Source organism: Melanotaenia boesemani, chromosome 3, assembly GCF_017639745.1.
Source record: "Melanotaenia boesemani isolate fMelBoe1 chromosome 3, fMelBoe1.pri, whole genome shotgun sequence".
Classification (NCBI taxonomy): Eukaryota; Metazoa; Chordata; class Actinopteri; order Atheriniformes; family Melanotaeniidae; genus Melanotaenia; species Melanotaenia boesemani.
Genome location: NC_055684.1, coordinates 3,642,527 through 3,660,450, shown reverse-complemented (window position 1 = coordinate 3,660,450; position 17,924 = coordinate 3,642,527). Strand labels below are relative to the sequence as shown.

At 38.7% G+C, this 17,924-nt stretch overlaps 1 long non-coding RNA gene across 1 annotated transcript; it reads right to left on the bottom strand.

Moving 5' to 3' along the window:
• Nucleotides 1-12,112: 12,112 nt before the first annotated feature.
• LOC121637481 lies at nt 12,113-17,609 on the bottom strand. Its single transcript, XR_006009858.1, has 3 exons — nt 17,539-17,609; nt 16,271-16,321; nt 12,113-12,123 (listed from the first exon to the last, which is right to left on the bottom strand). It is a non-coding gene; the product is annotated as an uncharacterized LOC121637481 (long non-coding RNA).
• Between the last annotated feature and the right edge of the window lie 315 nt (nt 17,610-17,924).

Below are 17,924 nucleotides of genomic sequence, written 5' to 3'. Positions count from 1 at the left end.
CCACGAAAAATCACAGACATGATGCTGTAATTAAGGTCTGGGAGGTTTCAGGCTAGATTAACAACTTGATACAAGTTAGAAATGGTACATTTGTGATGAAAAGAAAATCAATGTTGGTGTGTAGGGGATGAAAAACAACTATATGCTATTTGTAACTATGAGCAAATTCACACTGGTGCTGTTTGGTCAACTTCCACAGATAATAGTCTGTTTGGGGTTATGTGAACATTCACTGACACTCTGGTCTGGACCAAAGAAGTGAACCATGGTCCATTTGAAAACCAGGGGTTTTCATTGAACCAAGTAGATGAAGTGACAAAGAGCCCATTTGTTTCATGTACAGAGCAACAAGCTGGATAACTTGCTGCCTTTCCTGCTGGTCATACTGGACAGATTCCTATGAAAACCATATTAGTTTAACACATCAAAGGGAAACAAGAAACCCCAAGACTATATAAATTGATGGTTGCTCCATGGTTTACTAGGGAGCCATAGGGAACTCTTCTGTCATGGTCGGAAAAACGTATATGTAACCGCATGGACCCCTTGGAGACAAAAGCAGGTTAATAGATCTTTATTTAGAAGAACACAGATAACGGATCTTACTGGAGCTGACCACAGTGGAGCAGACGTGGGACACCAGGGAGCCTGGAATGGAGAGGGAGAGCGTCCATATGGTGCGTAGGTTAATGTCCGACGGGGAATGACTGTGGTGCTGGGGTAGGTAAGGGCTGGTGAGACAATGGGAGACAGGTGTGACAAGTTGGGCTTGATTGGAGTGAGAGGATCAGGAGTGCTGACGGAGGATAGGCAGGACAGGCTGTGACAGTATGTATGTATGTATGTATGTATCTATTCATTCATTCATTTATTTATTTACTTATGACTGTGGATTGCGATGTGGAACATAATGTAGCCAACAAGGAAAGTGAGCTGACTGGGGAACAAGGAAGCAGGCAAAAATAAAGAAGCACGGCCGAGATGAAACAAAGTGTGGTGGACCATAAAGTCTGTGTTCACGCTGTCTCCAGGCTTTTCTTCCAGTATTTTCTTTCTTTTTTTATCTTGGGAATAGTCCAAAGACCACCATCATTCCCTGGTCTTGTATGTCCTCTTCCATGCTGGGTGTTGTGTTTTTCGGTTATTGCGATCTTTCTTCGTTTTTGTTACATCACGTTTGATCACGCCAGATTTCTGGCTCGAGGACTAGATTCTAGATCATCTGTGGGACAGAATCGTTATGTGTGTGGTGTGCTGTGCTGAGCTTATCAGAGCAGACCACACACACTACCATCAAAACTGTTCACTGATTTTTGTGTGGGGTCTCTTACAAATAAAAATTTCTTCAGATTTAGCCAGCTTTACCAAACAAACAAAACAAAGATTTCAAAAAAGGTTTTTTCAAACACAGAAACCAAGGTAGGCTACTAGTCAAATGTTGGGTACATTTTCCCATCAATTCTAACGGGAAAGTGTGTCCACTCCAATAGGAGACGTAATTTAGGAGGGTCGCTGGGAGGCCGTGCCTACAGGAGAGTGAGATCTGGAGGACGGCCCCAGAGCCGGGCTGTTAAGGGCCGGCAAGGGAAGGATCTCACTGGTGGACAGCCACAGACCAGGCGACAGAAGAGCAGGGACAACTTCGACAAGCCGCCGATCCGTGTGATTATTTACAATAAATACAATGTAAATACTTTTACATAATTATAAATAAATAATAGTTATAAAAATCAGGTTTCATTGCACATTTTAAATATTATTTTTTGTTTTCATTCATCCTTTTAAAGATTCAATCCAAGATTCAAGATCTTTATTGTCATAATGCAAGCACAACAAGTCTTTCGGCTTGTCATTATGTTTGTAATTTTTCCATGTCTGTCTCACCTGTCTGCATAGAGCGTGGAAATCTTGACCTTTAATGGTCATTTTTTTGGGCATTTACCAGTGCGATGTAGGACCAGCTGATCCATCCTTTCATCTTGCAAGAGGTTGGTGTTCACCAATCTAAGAGAAAGATACAAACAATCCCACACGCCACGAACACATTCATGAAACTGACAGAGTTTTGTAAAAAAAAACTCAACTACATCTTAAGAATAAATTTATAGGTGAATGAGGCCAACTGAATCTTGAATCTTTAGGAGCACCAGGAAGATGCTCTTAGTTTGGTATTTGGATGTTAAGTAGTAACTTAAAGGCTTAAATTCTGCTTAAAATAACTTGTGATTACTTAGAGTGTAATGTCAGTCTCCAAGAGCTACAAGTGGTTCAACCCATCATGTCATTACCTAACATGTTGTAGGTGTGTGTAAAATTCAGGTTGTCAGTCACCTAACAAGCACTTCTGATTAACAAAGGACTGGTGAATGGATTGTGTTAATAGATGACACTTATTAATCTTGTTGACTACTGAAAAGACTTTGCAGTATAAGCTGTTAATGTATTCATATAACACTTCTCAGTCTATACATGCAGCATTTTATCATATATACTCACAAAAAGATTAAATATAGGATTAAGTATATTCAATACGTGGGGGAAGGCAATGATTCAACCATGACTTTCGACATGGTGGCTGACTGGATCATTTCCTGAACTAAGCCACAATAACAGCTGCAACGTTAGCTATAGCATCATTAGCTTGTCTGTTTTATGGAGTGCAAGATTTATTTATGTTTAAAAAGAATTTATGAAAAATAAAGAATTCATCTTTAAACTTTAAACATTAAAAAATAAATGAAAATCTACTCACTGGCAATAAGGAAATGCTTTAATTAACCATTGGCTGCCTACACAGTTCAGCAATGCTGCACTCCTGATAAATCCATTCTAGCAAATAAAAAAGACTAAAAAATTTTATTATCACAAACTTGCAAGCCACCTCTGAAGTTCAGTTATTATATTGTTTCCATCCTCAAGTCGCCTTCTAATTAACCTCATTTTATTCAACCTGCAGGCAGTGGTTATGTGGTAAACACACCCACTGAACAGCATTCTATGTAAGTATTATTTTTCATTGCCTTGTGTTCAGACAGTGATGCAGTTATGCTCTTTATTACATGATATTGTTGCAGAGATATTTTGTACTGGTCACTTTGATTAATTTAGGTATGTTTGATACAATACAGCTGCTTCCTGCTTTAAAACATGGTGGGACTGAGAGAAAAGTTGGGAAACCTATAGGAAGTTTTGGTGTGCAAAGATCAGGTCATTTCCCTTCATCATGCAGGAACCTGAGCTGGAATCACAGCTCTTCATTGTGAAATTGGCTTCACAGAGGGTTTGGTGCTCTCTGTGTTGGCGACCGTGTTGAAGCGAACAGACAGCGTCTGTGCCACCAGCCGAGTTGACTTGAGGCTCCTGGCATGGGTTTGATTTGGAGAGTGACTTCTGGCAGGAACAAAGCACTTCCCCACATTTCTGGGTTTGTTTTTGAATTACACGGTTTGTTTCAGTCAGATTTGTGTCTGTCTGTTTCTTTTGTGCAAGGCAGACAATGGTGGCGTATTTGGAAACCTGTTGCTTAGCAACAATGACTGGTCTGCTTTATTTGTAGTTAGTCAGTTTGGCTTCTATAGGAAATACAACACAGAAAAAGCGATTACAGAATCCAATCAGAGGGCAAAAATGTTACCATGCACTTCTTTCTGAGCCATTTTGCTATTTGGCAGCTTTGTTAAATTAGTCAGCTGTCTCTGGCTTTGTTTAATGGCCTACATAGCTTGTTTTTCTCTCAAGTGGGTCAGCGATAATGGGAATAGCATCATTGCATGTGGCACTGCACACATGTATACACATTAAGTGACAAAATGGAAAAAAATGTGATCATTTAAAATGAAAGAAATTATGAGTGCCCACCTGCCTAAACAAAAATTATGTGCATCTTAAGTTCAGAGTTTATCTTTTAATGATATGAGCACATTGATTATTAAAGAGTCACGTTTAGTGACACCCCATGGGGACCCTGAATCAACGAGTGCCGAGTCCCATTAAGAATAGCAAAACCTGAACGGCAGATTGCCTCAGGGGACTGGCTTTACCCTCCATCCATCCAAGATTCACACAGAATTGTTCATTTGTGCAGTTAAACTAAAGGCTACAGCAAGTGACACATTTAAAGACTGAAATAGACCCTTGTTATGTTTGACAAGGACGATACTGCCTTGACAGGGATGTGAGCGGCATTTCAATATCACAAATGAATTTAATTCACTTCAATAGAAATGTGTTGAACTTCGCTAAATTACAAGTTACGCTCCCTGCTTCATATCTCATATTAAAATTCTCCAGCTTACTGAATATTCATTTTAAAGGTATATTTTAATAAATATGGAAATAAATAAATAAAACTAAGAAACAAATAGTATCCAAAGCAACATGCACAAAACCAGGAAAAGCAGATCAAATGACAAAAGGAAAAAAAAAAAAAAACACATATGAATGTACTGTTACTGTTAGATCCGCTGAATTTGCTAGATTCTGTGTTTGAGAGTGAAACTACGCTTAATGGACTGGAGCAAGGATGTGCTAAAGGAATTCTGACAGCTGGGGTCCGGAAAGGGAACATTTGTAGGTCTAAAGTGACCACCTCTGCCTCAATAGGAAAAGCAAAGGACAAACAAATCTGGCATTAATGATCAAAATTTGGCATGTAAATAAAACATTAAGTGGTTGGAAATTATCTGTAACTTACAGCTCACATGGTAAATTAATCATAATGTACAAAATTTTACACAATGAATTCCATCAGTAAAAATGGAAAAAATGTAAACTATATAACTATATAACAGTTTCTTATATAAGAAGTTTTCCGCAAAAAAGGCTGTCCAGAGCTACTGTATAATGCAACACAAGTAAAATGAACTTCAACATTATTTTTTTTAAATGCTTCCAAGAGCTTTCGTAGTTAAATGGAAGGTAATAAGTCACTAATATTTTCTTAAGTTACATATTTCAGGTCTTGTGTGGCTTCCAGTCCAGAGCTTAATAGCTTGTCAATCAGTGCCTTTCTCAATTGTTGGCAAAGCTCCGAGGATCATACCCCTCAGGTCTTCAGTCAAATGCTCATTGCACTACAATGAGGGAAAAGAATGGTGAAGAACTATTAGTGCCATGTCACAAACTACACACTCAGGTAGAGGGCAATAATCAAGTAGATCCTCCTGATTAACACAGTAATAAGTGCTCTTGATTGGTGTGATGCAATGAACACCTACAAAGCCTTGTACTTTTCAGTGATGAAATACACTGCTGAATTATTGTGGATACGTATCATAATAATCGTACCAACTTCGAGTCCAGCCTCATCCTTACTGATATCAACCCACATGTTTTTTCTGTATTTTCTACCTTTTACAGTTGCTTCATAAGCAATCCATGTATTTGCACATCAAAAGTCATAATTTGCATCTGAATCCCTGATGCCATCATTGTAGTCACTTAAAAAAAACTCATTTGCCTTTTCTACTACAATTTCTGGTGGGAAGAAATTGCCAGCACTAAGATATGCTTGCAGAAGCTGATGTCTCTCTGCAAGGCTTGAGCACACATTTTTTTAAGTTATGCAATTTTCTTGCACACTGTTTGAAGTATGTGTGCTTACTTTCAAATCTCAAAGTCCACAAACGAATGAGTGGCCTAAACTTAATGATTAGCTCCAGATAATGGCTCATGTAATGATGCTTAGGTTTAAGCCTATGATGGGGAAAGGCTTGTTTTCTGGAATGCAAGTATTCATCAATAAGGACTCTTAAATACCTTATCTGGCCAATGGAAATGGCAGGTGCACAAATCAATGTCACAATTTCTCTTAGTTGTAAAACCAGTTGCCATATCTCATTTTCAGCAGGAGATGTAATTTTCTCTCCAGTCAACACTGGTAACAGTCTCAGTAAACACCAGTTCTGAACAGCATGGCCACCCAATCTGTCACTTCCTGGGTTTACCTCACAAGATTTGTTATTTGCATTGTTATCAAGACATCAGAACTGATTGATTCTTCGATTAATTTCAGTACAAGTAAACTGTTTGTCAACAGTGACAAGATGGTTGATAAACAAAGAGATCAATGGCAACCACACCTTCAAACAAATCAAGACAAGGAGGCAACCCAGACTGGCACACATGACAGGGTGTTAAATAGAGAGTCTAATTTGATGCCTCCACTATGAACTGAATGTTCCTCACGGTTCTGAACATGCTCTTTGTATGACTCTGGTGTGCGAATGTTGGCTCTGGAAAGAGGATCCACCTGAAAGGCATCTCTGTCAATTTCACAGTACCAACAAAAGTACTTACTGCCACTGAAATTTTCAACAAAACCTCCAATGTTGTGTGAGCCAAGGTTGTCTCCAGCAATGGCTTGCACAATTCCTTTGCATACCTGTCCATCAGGTAACACTATGCCACTGGTCACAAGGTCTTTCAGGTCTTTCACCAAGCACCCCATGACCAAATCCTGACCAGAATACTTGAAATCTTGTTCTCTACAAAGAAGAACAAGTTGCATCTGGTCAATACTGGACTAGTTGTGTGGCAATAGGTCAGCAAGCGTGAGATAGCCAGTATTTTGTGTTCTTTCTTTTCTGACTCCAGTGGGTTTACACTGCAAACAAATCTTGATAAAGTATGAAGCCTAAAGAGGACCCATCTATTTGGGCCAAGTTTTCTGTGATGTTTCACCATCCCACACATCTACAAAAATATCCTTAAACTGGATACGCTGTGTACTTCACTGTTGTGAAATACCTTGATATTATTATGAAATATTAATATTAGACATTAATATTAAATTAATAAAACTTTATTAATTTAGTTTGCTTCGATTGGGGGCACCACCCTTCTGTTGTTAGACTAATTCCATGGCCCAGAAGGGAAACCGTGAGTGGATATTTTAATAAAGAAAATATTTAAATGATTATCTCATTTCTAAAGACGTAAGTTCCTCATCTGAAAAGACCATGACTCTTTCCAAAATTACCACAGAAACACGGTCGAATTACAATAATGCAAACAATTTATTAACCACCAATAATCAAATTAGCAGCAAACAGCAGGAAATAGGAATAATATGAAATTATCAATATTGATTTAGGACCTCTTGACGGCACTTCTGGAGGGGCTGGAACGGTACATCAGCTTAAAAGGCAGTAGAAATAGAGCAGAATAATGGTGAAATAAAGTAAAAAAAAATAAAAAAATAAACCAAAGTTAACATTATATGAGAGATGATTTAATTAGATCAGATGGGACTTTAAGAATCAGGAAAGGGGGATTTAATTCAGAGTTTTTAAAGACACCAGCTAAATTAGGTGGAGATTATGGTTTGGTTTTACTTTCAGCGCAGGATGATCAGAAGGCAGTTGCTGGTAATCGAGCAGAGGTATTCAGGTGGATCTTCCTGAAGTCTTCCTGTTAACCAGAAGAAGACAGCCCGTCTGGTGCCAGTCTTGGTTCGGCGTCCAAAGTGAACCGTGGCCTTCACTCTCCTCCTGGCACGGAGAGATGGTAGCTGGTGTAGGAAAACGGAGGATTCCAGCTGTCTTAGGAATCCAAATCACAGCCTTCTTATTGAGAGAGTTTGTTCATAACCAAGCGTTATTGGTCAAAACGCTCCTGGTTGTAAATGGCTCTGAAGACTTGAACTTTGGACTGCTTTCCAAAAGGTCACTCAACAATAAAAGTGATAAAAATCAGCAAAGTTAAATAAAGTCTCGCGCTGGAGGATAAAAAGCTTTTCTGGTTTCCTGGCAACGCTTCCAGGTTAAACGTGAGCAAAAACTATTAACTTACATACAGCCTCCTGAGCGGCTGTAGCCTAAGGAGGAAGAGCAGTCGTCTTTCGACCGGAAGGTAGGCGGATCGATTCCAGGCTTCCACTGACTACATGCCGAAGTGTCTTTGGGCAAGACACTTAACCCCACGCTGCCTCACAATGTGCCTATCGGGGTGTGAATGTGTGTGTGAATGGGTGAATGTGATAAGTAGTGTAAAGCACTTTGAGTGGTCAAACTGACTGGAAAAGCGCTGTAAGTACAAGTCCATTTACCATTTACAAAACGCAGATGAATAAACAAAGACAAAAAATATACATATATATGTTTGTTAATTCATGGATTTCTTTTCTTTCTCTTTCAGAACTGTTTCTTTTCTTCTTAATCTCTTGACTCTATTTTCTCTGACTGAAAAACTTCTAAGTTCAGATATGACGTAATGTTGGTGTTTCATAGTAAAACATGATCCAGTCTGCACAGGGTTGTATTTTTAAAATGGACAGAATCCTCTTTGCTTTTCATCGACTGACTTCCTGAATGATCAGCTCTGCTCTAGAAGAAGGTTTCCACGTGACAAAAATACAACAGCCACATATTGTTAGATTAGTGGAGCGCCGTGGCGCTTCAGAAACGCTGGTGGAACAACCATTGACTAGATTTGCAGTGATCTGCAAAACAGCCGATTCTGCATAAGCTGGAACATAGTGGTTAGCCCTTTAGAAACACTGTGCATGGGATGGCCTTCAAAGTGCAGTACTGCTTTTAGTTTTGACCATAATCTCCAACATGAACCCCAGTGATCCAGGAGTGAAAAACTTCAGTACATGCATATTATTCCCCATGCATCTGAAATATGTGTGTGTGTTAGTCTGTCTTTCAGAGCTTTGATTTTGTACAGTTTCTTTTGACAAATTAACAAACAGTTTAAAAGTTCTGTATTGGTCTGTCTATTACAATAGTTAGTTTTTATAAAGCTGTGGCATACAACAAAGCTATCTGCATCATATCTTGGAGATGATTAAAGGGATGTGGAGGAGGTGTAGCCACACACACAAACAGCTCAGAAATATCTCGTATGAAAGATAATATGACTGTATTGATGTGAGGCAGGAGGCTGCTGTTCATGAAGGCCATGTTTCAAAAAGGAGACCAAAATGAGAAGAGGTGTGTCTTCCAGTGGACAGTATGAACTATTATACATTCCTCACTGTGAGTTCTCTACAGTGTCACGTAACCATGAGGGAGATGAATGAGGGTGAGCTGGGATGTGGGAACTGGTGGTAGCTCTGGCTCTGTTTACTGTGTCTGTAGTCACCAGGCCCACAGTTATTTGTCACACTCTTGGTGCATTGGTTTACAGTAGAACACACAGCCCAAGCTGCTTTTCTCATTCATCAAATTGAACGCTGATGAAAGACTTTTGGCTCAAATTAGCCAAAACACAATAGAGCCGTTGTGTTATCTCAGCTTGAGCATCCTTTATCTTTTAAATGACTAACTTCAAATAGGAGTCATTACTGTCCCAACTGCCTGTCGACACATAAAGAAGATAATTATTGGCAGCCAATTATGATTTGAATTTGACAAAGTATTATTTGTAACACACATAAACAATAGGAATCCAATTTACTAAGTTGTTATGAAAAAGCCTAGGTATCTAGGTATTGCTTCAAAAGATTATCAGCCAACTGGTGGTGGGAATGAATGAATGAATGAATGAATGAATGAATGAATGAATGAATGAATGAATGAATGAATGAATGAATGAATGAACTGCATTGTCATTGCAACAGGTGCAATTACTTTTTTTTCCAGTACAACCCATCCAGCATCACATAAACATAAACAGGATCATCGCCATCCGGCTGCCTGATAGTTTGCAATGCTTTTGTAGTTAGCATCCTTAAAGGGGTCAGTAGGCAGAAATAAATCATTTATAGATTGAAAAAATAAAAAAAAATGCTATGTAAAGAACTAGAGGTGTAATTTTATCTAGAGTGTAGCATGACATCACTCGCCATCTCTCTGTGTTGATTTCCTGCCCTTCGTTTACCAGTCTGATTATGTGGTTTTGTACATTCATGTGAATAACCGCCTCCTCTCGCTTCTCCGAGCCCTCAACTCTCCCTTCCTATAAAAGGCTACAGACAGCGAGCAATGACAACTCATATTTTCTATACAAAATGGCAGATTGCAGAATAAAACGTTCACCTGCAGACTTCCTGGATCTGACATCTATTCTAAAAAAACAAGGGCGAGACATGAGGAACAGAGGCAAGACTGGAATGTGGCGGGAAAAAGACGATGATGGAAGAGCCCCGCTGACAATTTAAATTAAATCTAATTAAACAATCAGAATATAGACTTAATTATGTCTACTTTGTGGCTGAAACCCATGGACTTAAAAGTATTTACTGATCAATGCTACTATGGACAGGAGAAAATGGATAACACATCGGATACACCTTTAAATGTTTTTTTAAAAGAAATTTAAAAACAACATGTTACAACACTTTGAAGTTAAAAGTTCTGACATGTTGTTGCAAACTGATTAAAAGGCAAGCTACACTTAATAAAGCTAAACTAAAAAACAAAAACAAAAAAATTTGACCAAATTATTATTTATTATTATAAATTTATTATTTCATTATTATCATTCTTTTTTTCTGGTCTAAACATTTTTATATAGCTTTGTTTAGCCTTTGCCACTTCTACCTTCACCTTACACTGCATTTCCCTGTACTCCCATCTACTCTCTTCAGTCCTCCCAGTGTCCCACTTCTTCTTAGAGAACCTCTTCTCCTGTATGCACTCCTGCACTTCCTCATCCCACCACCAGGTCTCCTGATCAACGTTCCTTCCAGAATACACACCCAATACTCTCCTACCTGTCTCCCTGATCACATTAGCTGTAGTTGTCCAGTCATCTAGAAGCACCTCTTGACCACCCAGAGCCTATAGATACATACATATAGACACACACACACACACACATATATATATATATGTGTGTGTGTGTGTGTGTATAGGGCTGGGTTAGTTGGCATGGAGTCTGAGCACCACTCGGGCTGTGCCACCTTCAGACTTCCACCTAGAACCAACAATGTCTCACGTCACACCTATTTTTATTGCAACACATTAGACTAGGACAATTTACACATAAGCTTGGTGAGGGTGGGCATTCTGGTGATGCCATGCCTGGATGGATGGGATGAGTGACCGGGGCGCTTGGGGTGTTGGGCAGCAATTTTCCCATGCCGATGGACGGCCTGTTTTGGGGATGTCCACTAAGCTGTGGTGAGCAGGGCGGAGAACACAACAACAAATTCTTTATGTGTTAATTTATTATAATCATTGTGGAGATAACTATGATGTTTTTTTTTCAGATCATGGCTCTGCTCAACAAACCAGGCTTCCCTGACTAAAAAGAAGAAAAAGTGATGCTGTCGAAGTGCAAAATAGCAGGCTTAAAAAACCATAGAAATGTAATTTGAAAAAAAAAAACATCAAACACAACATAGTATGAAGAGAAGAATTTGAAAAAATGGTTTTCTGTTGAGCTTATTTCAAGATATCTGACCTATTGCTAATCCAAATTATTCATTAATGTAGATAAAAGTTGGCAGTATCGTTTACTCCTTCAGCTGTGTTGAAGTGCCTTGACCTGTTCTCCACCTTTGGCTCTTTGGAATAGTTTAAACAAAATAATAATCATTTCTTAGATTATAGGAAAGCGTTTTCCCTAATTAAACCTGACAGAACATGACAGCATTTCAAATGTGTATAATTTTGGCATTCAATACACAAAACAATGCTGCTCTTACCAGGAGACAGTAGCAGGTTCAAAGGAGTTGTACACAGTAAATTGTATTTACCGCAGTATCTACGGAGTTGTTTGAGGGGTCTTTTTTTTTTTTTTTTTTTGCAGTAATGAATCGTGTTGACATTGTTTATCGGAATCCCAGTTTTAACGAAAAGCAAGATTTGCTGACCTGCACTCTCAGGACCCTGAAGAAAGAAACATTTTGTCTGAATACCAGGAATTTTTAAAGATGAGGTTCCTCAATAATGCCAATATTTTCCCCTGTTGTAGGTATTGATAGTGTTCACTATGGTTACTGTATTATAAAATGCATCCAGTTAGTCAGATTACATGTATGTTAGCTTTTCAGAAGTATGTGGCATGTTCAAATCCACCTATTCAAAGCACTTATGTGCACATCAACATTTATATTAAAAATCCAATGGCAAGCTGGCATAATGTTAAAGCATTATTGCCTCTTAATTTCTGTCTGATCAAGGACCCTCAAAAGCGCCTTCAGAACCTGCCTTTCCTCCCCTGATCACTCCCCTGATTGCTCACACCTGTCCAGATCAGCCAAACCTGTCTCCCTTTCACTCGTCAGTCCTTATATACTCCAGATCCACAGTCATTCCTTGTCGGGCCTAACCTATGCACCTTTCTCTATTCCTGGCTCCATGGTTCCAGTCCCTCCAGCTGACTCCTGCAGTGTCTATTTCAGTAAGACTATTTCCTTGTGTTCATGGTGATAAATAAAGAGTGGTTAACCTGCTTCTGTCTTTAAAGGGGTCCCTGCATAACAGCTGCATCACTTGAGCGAGTTCAACATTGTGGATGGTGCACAAACCACCAAACAAAGGAATAAACCTGTTTAGAACTGGACAAAACCCAATATTAAGCAAAAAAGGTGGGCTTCATTTACAGCTGAGTCGGGCCTACATCAGTCAAAAAAGTTTCTTTCCTCATGCTTGAACACTGGACAAGGATCGTCTCCAGATAAATGGTCTTCTATGAAATGGCTGGAAGTGGCTTGCTTCTCAAATCGGGTACAAATATAACTCCAAAGAAACTGGAATTACATGGCTACTTACAAATTCAAACTAATTGACTTCAGTGATAAAACCTCAGTGATAAAAATGTTTATCATGAGACTAATTAAGTACTTGATTGGCTAATATCCAGGTTTGAATTTCATGACATTCATGTCGTTGGCGTAAGAGGGAAAGCTGAGAACATGACAGTGGATGTTCTGTTTCTCAAATGGGTGTACAGCATACCCCTTGGTGTAAGTAGAAACACTCCAGGGGTGTGTGAGAAAATAAAAAAATAAAATAGTGTTCATGTAAAATTTAATAGTGTAATAAGTGTTTAAATAAAATGTAATTGTAAGCTTATCAAACTAAAATTTTTATTCAATATTCAGTTTAATTCATTGTAATAAAATCCAGGTCACCTACATTTATTTATTTATTTATTTATTTTTAACATCTTCTGGCTCATACCAAAGACATCATCTTCAATCACTTGTCAGTACGAAAACTTGAAACTGGTTGAATCGTTCCAGCGATGTTGCTGGTGTAAGGGAAAATTACATATGGTCTAAATTCATATGTTTTATTTTTATTTTATAAGAATATATGTTTTGAGGAAAAGCTTGTGAATGCATTTATGAAATATTGGGTGTTGTATAGCTTTCCATCTTGTCCAGTTTCATTGTCACTGCAAGCTTAATATTGCAAAAGTATGCAACATCTTATAATAGACCTGTTTTTGCAACGTCTCGTATGTGGGTTTTTATGCACCATATGCAGATGTCTGAGTGAACTCAGTTTGAACCGGACTGAGATCTCTTCACTTCTGCGAATAGCATCCTCACTCACCTTTACTTGATCAGAAGTGATAAAGGTTCAACTTCTGTTATTCAGAAGAGTCGTTGATATCGAAACCAGACTTTCCTGTTTTGCTAACCACAGCCTCATTGCTTGTGCATGGTCAGAGGTACAACTGCCTTGTGCTTTTTAGAGTCTGACTCAGACTCATACAGCTGAGTTGTCGACTGGGACTCCCATTTATTCTGAGCTCATAAATATTTAATTTGATTCTCAACCGATTTGCGTGATCCATGATAAAAATTCCTCAACAGTGGGAACACAGTTGAGGCCAAAGAAAGTGAAAAGTAGAGCCAGTAAAATTCTATTGGTAAGTAGGTGACAATGATTTTATTAGGATTTATACGTCAATTAGCTGAAGCTCACCCAATGCATCGCCAACCACATCCCACTAGAAAGCACACGTTATGTCGGTAAGCCGCCTGGACTTGTTAGAAAGAAATTTTTAAATTCTAGTCAGTACAAGACACAATGTGAAGCCTCAACATCAAAAGCCCTGGCAGGTTTCTTTCTGTGGTGCCTGGCCCATAACTCAAGCTAAAGAAATCTTCACCATCGCTTCACCACCTTCCCCCTGCCCGTTGCTGAGTGAATCATAAATATGCTGGACAAAAAAAAAATGCAGCAGAAAATCTCAAATCAATGCCACAGTTGGTGCTAGAAGAGACAAAATGGAAACAATGTGAGAAAACTTGGAGACTTATTTTCATACCAACAGGATAAATCCACAGATGTGAGTGGAAAATGCACAACTTCTTCTTTTGTAATTTACAATAATATCGGGGCTGTAGAGCCGACGCTGTGCTAAAAAGCTAAGCTGCTAGCAAAGAAGTGGAGATTCAAGCCTCTATCTTTGATGATCATGGGAAACGTGAACTCACTAACTGGAATAAGAACGCCAAACTGGTTGTACTGACAAAGAACCTAAAGACCTTCAGGGAGTTCAGTTTTACTGTGCCATACTGAAATGTGTTCAGTGTTAGGGATGGAATAAGACCAAACTAGCCTGCACACGATGACCAAATGGTTGGAGTAACACAGAAGTTATATGTCCATCTTTACAATCAGCCATCTGCATAAATGGTTTAGAGTAATCTGGTAGTGCCAGGGTTACTGTGCTCAGACAAAAACGTCTTAGCCTGAACAAAAGCCTTATCAGCTTCCTCAATCCATGCAATGCTATCATAAACGGCCATTGGGTTTAAGTTTTGGATCAGGAAATGAGAGGGTGCCATCTTTTTTGTATGTAGCATTACCTCTGTCAAGTTTCAGCTCTGAATCATAAGAAAACTGGGGCACAGGAAAATTGACTGGCCACAATGTTCTTGAGCTTGAAGAATCCGAAGAGGACAGAATATCTGTGTAAATAGACCCAGAAGACACTGACACTGAACTGGGTGAAAGAGGAGCCTGAACTACAGAATGACTGAGAGAAGCCTCATCACACTGGGAACTCTCAATCTGGATTATTTTAATTGTCCCCTTATCCTTGAGTTCCTCCACTCTTGCTAGGTTTGTAAACACATTTCCAAAATGCTCATCCATAAACTGAAGTCTGAAGGTATAGTTGAGGTTGCACTGTTTCTTTACCTCCTGAACCACTTCATCAACTGATCTTGGGAAACCATCTTCAAACAGCAGTCTTTGAGAATTTTCAGCATCCAAGATAACCCTTAGCACTTTGAAAGCAGCATGATGATCTCTTAATCTGAGGGGGAAAAACAGAAGACATAAGATTTAGTGATTACTTTCACCATTATGGACAGTGTGCAAATCAAAACATGTGTAACAGGTTCAAACAACTCCAATTTTTGGTTATAATAACATCTGCGTTGATATGAAGTACTTAAAAGGTCCACCCGTTTCTAGAGCCTTTAGCACAGGGGTAGCTGAGCAAACTGCTGTGGCAATATCTGCTATAATGGATTCGTCAACTTGTTGCTCTGAAGTATGTCACTGACCAACCTTTTAGATACTGTGCTAGTTGGAGAGCTGATTAATGGTGTAGCTCTTGTAAAAACTCGTCAATGGCTGTTCCAGGGACATGGACCAAATATTCTATTTTAATAGAGCAGCTCCATTTGTTGTTCTATTAAACCAGAGAGACTCTGGGTTGGGTATTTATTCTGTTAAAGAGGATATAGAAAGAAACCATCTACGCCATCATCTTCCTCTTGATCAGAAGATTGTACATCTGGTTAAGTTTCTAGTCTTCTGACTATATACCCGGCTTTAAGTCAGCATAGGTATGGGGTGCATGTTTACGCTTTTGTGACTTTTAAATGTCTAAAATGTTTTAAATATTACTTTGAAATGACAATTGGAAAACGAAAAGTGAACATTCTCATTCCGCCTAAGATGTGTGGTAATATGACTAAAGAAATCTCTTTCTGTTGATACACCCTTAACAGCCGCATATGGTGACAGGAAAATACAATGTGCTCTGTCTGTCTTTGAGCTGTGAGAGTGGAATGAACCCTACTCTGGGCATTCCATGTTTTGAATGAGCATGGGCAGCTTAAATAAGTACAGGGGTAAACGGGTGGTGCGTCCAAAGTGTGGATGTTTAAGTTTAATAGTGAGAAAGAAGTTCATTCCTACTTGTAGTTGATTCAGAACAAGCTTTACAACTGCCACATACTGCAAAAAAGAAAAAAGAACAATTAGACTGAGTGTGATCAGCTTGTTTGTCAATGTTTGCATGAGTGTCAAGTCATAGGTACATGAGTGTGAAGTATGCACAATTTATGTTGAAGTTATGTAAGTTATGTGAAGTTTAAGTAAAACGTGTAGATTACACTACTCACCTGTACTACAGAGCCTTTGCACTGGCGGATACCGACAGGAAAGGCAGCAGTCTGGAATACAAAGAAGAGTCATCAATTATGAATTCACATAACAAAACAAACTTCATAACAAATACTTTATGATTCTTAACCATTTGTTAATTGGCTCACAGATAAATGTTTAAGGTTACTGGGTTTATGGAATCATAATGTTTTTAATGTTATGTTATGTTAACAGAGATAATGGGATAACTGTGTAACCTTTGTCCCACATGAGGACAAATGTGTCCTTCTTCAATTTTATTTTTTAGATTTCTTTGCACTGGTTGAGGTTAATGCCATAAAATCAATCTCTCTGCAGAAAAGTTGACAGCTCCTTGCTGGCAGGGCTCTACTTTTAACAAAAGTCAAAACCTACACCATACTAATCAAAATTATGTATAACCTTTATGTATACAAGTAAAAAATACTCACAAAAAAAACATTAAAATGGACAATATGTAGTTAAATTAAATTTTTAATACAAACACCTCTGAAATGTTCTGCAATTTCAGTGCAATATATTTTCAGACTTGAACACTATATACATGTACTGTATATACAGTTTATTTTGTAAATATTTTTATAGTTTAGATCTGTTATTTATCTTTTTTTATACTGCTTTTTTGCACTGTCACTGCTTTTCTTTGCATAGCTTTTTTCATATGTGTATAATGAGAATAAAATGCATTCTATTCTGTTCTATTCTGTTTCCCAGAGCCTGGTATGGGCAAATATCAAGAGAGAGACTGGTAAATGGATGATAATAAATGCTAATAATATTTTTTACTGTGTATTTTAACCCACAAAGTTATCAGCCCGTCAATATTAGATGGACTTATGTTGGCAGACAGTAGCTAACTAGCTAGCTAACTAACTAACAAGCAGGTGCACTAGAGTAGTGGGAAAAATTGTTACATTGTAAGTGGGATTGTCACGGACTGAGGCATCACGTTAGCAGGCTGTGTTGGGAGAAGTCACTCACACAAGTGCTCCTATCCCCCCCCCCCCCCCCCCCGTTCGCACAACAAATATTCACTCGCATATGCGACAAAAACTGTCGCACTGTAGTGCCCTGGCCGCCGAGGAGCAACGGGCAGATAGAAAACAGCATAGGTAGTGCTAACACCAGCATTAGCTTGACTCGCTCAATGATAACAGATTAAAAACCCATACTCCGTGAAAACAAGCATTTTGAAGCGATGTCTCCCACTTCCTAACAGTAATTTGTTAGAAGAAATTAACTTTACCTTTTGCAGGTGACTCCAAGGTGCAGGTGCTTGCAGCATTAGTGGTAAAAAATGGCAGACTCCAAAATATCCCCTGGAGGAATGCTTCTCAGCAGACGGGGTTTCACGCTGGCCAAATTCAGGGACAGAGGCAAAACATAACTATTTCATTTGGTATCAACATGACTTAAATATGCTGAAGTGACACCGCTAAAAATTAAGTGTGATCCTCAAGATTGGCCATATGTTTCGAAGGGAAACATAAATTGTTCATGTTATTTATACCAGCTTAATATTTGTAAATTGCACAACCCCACTTTTCCCCTTTTTTCAGTGTAGGCAGCAGCATTTAGTTTAAAATGAGAGTGGGGGGCTCTTGCTGGGGCTCTCAGCAAGAGCCCCCCACT